The 4,881-nt window shown below is 35.0% G+C and overlaps 1 long non-coding RNA gene across 1 annotated transcript; it reads right to left on the bottom strand.

The window, feature by feature from the left end:
* Positions 1-597: 597 nt before the first annotated feature.
* LOC121430505 lies at positions 598-4,496 on the bottom strand. The gene is made up of 4 exons (XR_005972046.1): positions 4,367-4,496; positions 3,595-3,624; positions 2,331-2,406; positions 598-835 (listed from the first exon to the last, which is right to left on the bottom strand). It is a non-coding gene; the product is annotated as an uncharacterized LOC121430505 (long non-coding RNA).
* Between the last annotated feature and the right edge of the window lie 385 nt (positions 4,497-4,881).

Below are 4,881 nucleotides of genomic sequence, written 5' to 3'. Positions count from 1 at the left end.
AGAGGATTATTTGTAAATGTAATTCAACATTTAATACTCCCAGAATCGTTATAAAATGTGAAAATAACTCGACAATGTGGATGCCTTCACCCTGTTAGTGTTCAAAGTTTGTAATATATTGGACTCTGAGAATATTCACAATGTCAAAATGCCAAAAAAAATAATAATAATAATATTAATAATAAATAAATAAATTAAAAAAAAAATAAAAAGAATTAAAGAATAATAATAATAATTATATTAATAACAAAATTTATAAAATAAAGAAGTATGAAGATATGTTTGCATTATATTAAACACACTTATATTTTGTAAGACAGTTTTTTCTAGCAGGGTGATAAGAATTCTGACCCCTAAGATTAATTTTAACAAGGGAGTACATCGAGACAGCATTTACAAAATAAATAATTTGTTGAGGTCAGCATATTACACTTTACTCAGTATTCCAAAGCATTACTGTTTTAGTAGATAATGGAGAGAGACAATGATGCACGTGTGATTAACTTTGAAACGCTTTTTCTTCAAAAAAGGAATTTATGTTGATTAAAAAAACGTTTGGATGGTTCTGTATATGGTCTAATGGTGATTTTTGATTGTCTGCAGTTAAAGACCTCAATCACCTAGATTTTCGTAAATGTCCTCACTTTCATCATTATCAGAACATTTGTCAGCGTGGTACGAAGCCTTTCCTTTCAGCTCTGCATTGCATGCAGTATCTACATGTAGGTTCCCATGTTCATAGTACGTTCTCCCACCGTAAGAGTTCGGGTTTGGCGCAGAGGTTTTACCATCGATTTCCTTGGGTTCGTTTCTTCGAGGTATTTGTGGAAATTTCCTGGACAGCATGAACAAGAAGGGGTAAAAGGGAGTCATGTATTTCCTAAGTCCTTCACAATGGCATTCATGTGCTCCGTATTGTGTTATATTATCAAATGATAAGTAAGATAAGCGAAGAGGAGGGAGGCGCAGATCAAATGATTGTCAGAAATCGCGTTATTATTAGAGTTGGCGTCTTATAAACTTAGAATGATGTTGAGAATACGCGCTATCATCACAATCGTAGTAGTCATCAACCAATTACAGAGACTACCCCCAACCATACACACATAAACACTCACTCACAGCACACCTACACGCCCATGCAATGCATTTTTTTATTACTGCTACCAAACGAGGACGGAAAACCAAACACATTGTGTAGACAGCATAGAATTATGCATCACGCATTAGGCATGTTAGGGGACGTTTGTGTTCGTTCATGGCAATTCCATAATGATCTTAGATGGCTTGGATGCACAAAATGATATTGTTTGTAATTTTCCTGAATACTTTGGCGACATATTGCATCATGTGAGAGAGATCAAACCAAGTGAGAATGCCCCGTTTTTAATGGTGATAAACGGCCTCACTTCTGTTTCTCTGTACAGCTGGCTTTAAGATTATCCTGCAATTGGCAGGAGCATATGCGCACACATTCTCTCTCACACACACACAAACCCACCCACACATTATTATGTCTTATTTTCAATTACAATCGCCCAGTGTCCACTGCATCTAACAAATCATCACTAGATGGAGCTAGAAGTTTTATGCAATTTGACGTCAGGCATGTCAAGTTTCAGGTTATTACTATTTTAAACTCAACGTCGGGGAAAAAGTCTCCCTACAAAACCTTCATCAGAATAGAAGCAGTTAATGATTCTTGACAAATTAATAGACAGTCAAAATCAATTCACAGCTATAAAAATTAACCTAATGATATTAATTTTGTTTCGAAACAATTATCAAATAAAAGAATATGATTATTGAGTTTAAACAGAGACACATCAACTGAAGTCTAATTCATCAAACACTTTATTAGTTTACAAGCAGATAACTAAATTAGATATGCCGATTTTGTTCAGGGATGCCCCATCCCAAAGTAAAACGTTTGAAATTGGCCCTTTTCAACATGACATTATCAATTAAAAAACATGTTGATATAGAAATGGCGTCATTTAAGTGTTTAAACGAGATTAAGAGACTACTTCATCAAGCCTTGTTGGCATCCCTGCTTGTTAGAAAGGTGATCGAACGAGTAAATTTGTAGTAAATTTATTATTCGAAATTGTACTTCCATAGCAATCCGATGACAGCAATTATTAGTTTACAAGCAGATAACAGATTTAGATATGCCAATTTTGTTCAAGGATGCCCCTTCTCAAACTAAAGTTTGAAACTACTGTTTAAATGATTTTTAAAGACTATTTAACCAAGCCTTCTTGGCATCCCTGCTTGTATAGAAAGGAGATTGAATGGGTAAATTTGTAGTATTTATTTATCATTCTAACCTGTACTTCCATAGCAATCCGATGACAACAATTATTGATATGACGGCGACGGACGAGACAAGACCACCAATCAAACCTGAAATTGGAATGCAATTTATCTAGAGTTATAAGAAATAACGAAATTGGCCTTGAGAAAGAAATTAACTTTCGGTAGCTGTAGTTTATATCAAGCCTTACCCATGATCACAACCAGAATCCAAGGAAAATGAAAGAACATTATTGTACAAGAACTAAATTTGGGATATACGTTATGATAACGTGCCTATGGCAGAATAACGTAATAAATGTAGGGGCCTGGGAACGATTTTTTACTCGGGGTGCTTGTGTAGATTTGATAAGCTGAAAATAGAGAAAAATAAAATCTCTCCATAACAGGTCATTTTGTCCAAAGAAATTTGACCACAAGCAAAAAAAAAAATTTACTACAAAATGAAGGTCATTTTGGGGCGTGGGAATTTATTTGACCCCCCCCCCCAAAAAAAAAGGGTTCTGTAGAAAATATCGACCATTTTGGGGACAATTTTGTCACTTTGTCATATCTTTTATAATTCAAGGGGGTGATGCCTATGGAAAATAACACATGCAGAACCTCCAGTAAAAATTTTTTGGGGTGCTTGTTGGTGCTTCACCCCGCTTCCCAGGACCATGAACAAATGCCGTAAAACAGGTGATGAATCGAAATTTTAATTTCAAACCAAATCAGGAATATCATCGAAACGATTAAATCACTTATATAATGTGTCCCTTTAACATTAAATACAGAAAATCGGTTACAAGGCGCTTCGAACATGCTCCCATAGCCCCCACCAGAAAATACAAATGATTTAATTGTTGAGAATTTCAAGCTAACATAATATGATATATATATATACATTATATGTATATGAATGTGATGAATTTATGAATAATCGTTGCCGCGAATGCGAAAGAGATTCAGCACTAAGCAATATCGCTTTGATTGGTTAAACAGCGTCGTCACCCTGGCAGATACACTGTAAAAACTGTGGCGTTAAAACTGACACCAGTCGGCGTTAAAAGAGGACCACACTCTGAGGTGTTAAAATGACACCCTAAAGATTGAACATAACACCAAAGAGTGTAAATGTAACAACCAAAGGTGTTGTAATAACACCTTTAGATGTAAAACTAACACCATCAATTTAACACCGGTGTAAAATAACTGGTGTGGTCCTCTATATACACCGGTTAACACCACAGTTTTTGCTGTGTAATGTTATGATTAGAGTATGTAATGAAAACTTACCGCCTCTTCCACTTGAATGAAGGGAAAGCTCTGAAGATTTAATCAAAACGACAGTTATGTATCAGTATATTTTATACATTGAGAACACATTGAGAAATATTAGCATGGTTATTAATTCAAACATATGTACTCAACAGGGATTGTGAATTTCTTGGCGTTTAAGCTCAAGTACTATACTTTTTTAATGTAGTTATTCTTGACGCACATCCTGCAGGTAACACCAGCGAAAGTGACTCCAAAGCGACCTGAGATATGCGATACAATAACTTAATGGCGTTCATTGATTGATTTGATTTGATTTGATTTCGTCAGTTCTTTGGTGTGACTGTATGCAGTCTTCTCGCAGAATTACGAAAATGCAAGCAATAAAACACCAAAATATCGAAGAGACTAAGTCTGTTCATATGCATAGTGATATTGTAATCGAATTTTCTTAATTATCGAATTCCATCTTAGATTGTTCCTTTAAAATTACGTTATTACTATCATCATCTTTAATATTATCATATTAAAAGTCATTTTCAAACAAAATTTAGTTGATTTTCGCTCTTTACGCGTGTATTTACTATACGAACCAAAGACTTTTCCATCCAATTTTTTTCCCTTCAGATCAGACTATTTTGCCTGGATTCAATATCTTCAAATGTTTCGAGATCACCCGTTGGAATCATCAGAAGAATTCACGACAAATTGACATAATTTATGCATGAACGGTTCAAAATTGTGCTTTACTTAGTGAGAAAGAGAAGAAAGAGGCAATCAAGCTAGTTACCCTTGCAGGTGTTATTTATTCCTAGAATATATCCATCAGTACACGAGCAGACGTAAGAACCATTGGTACTAGAACATACACCGTTGCTGGTATCGCATGGGTAGTCCTCCAGAGTATCGTTACATTCGTCGATATCTATTCGGAAAAGTGTTGGTAAGAGGTTATAAGGTACAATTTAGAACATTGCTAAAATATTTTTTTACATAAAATCATTGGTATCCAATTGCACCATATTGAGGTATAAAACCAGTAATCATGGTCGCAATTTTCGCAGTTCAATGGATCCTCTGCTTTTGCAGATTCCATCCTTCAAAACATAACGCTTGGATAACGACCATTAAGCCCCCAGGCTTTGGAATAGCTTACCCCTGGAAGTTAGGAAAGTACCATCCATAAACAACTTTAAATCAAAGCTGAAAACACATTCAATTAATAACAAGCATATTAGGAGTCCTGTAAAGCGCAGTAGAAAGTTTACTTTATGGAATAATTTCCGCCCTCTATAATTTTTGTAT

Source organism: Lytechinus variegatus, chromosome 17 (assembly GCF_018143015.1).
Source record: "Lytechinus variegatus isolate NC3 chromosome 17, Lvar_3.0, whole genome shotgun sequence".
Taxonomy (NCBI): Eukaryota; Metazoa; Echinodermata; class Echinoidea; order Temnopleuroida; family Toxopneustidae; genus Lytechinus; species Lytechinus variegatus.
This window is presented reverse-complemented; position numbering and strand designations above follow the sequence as displayed.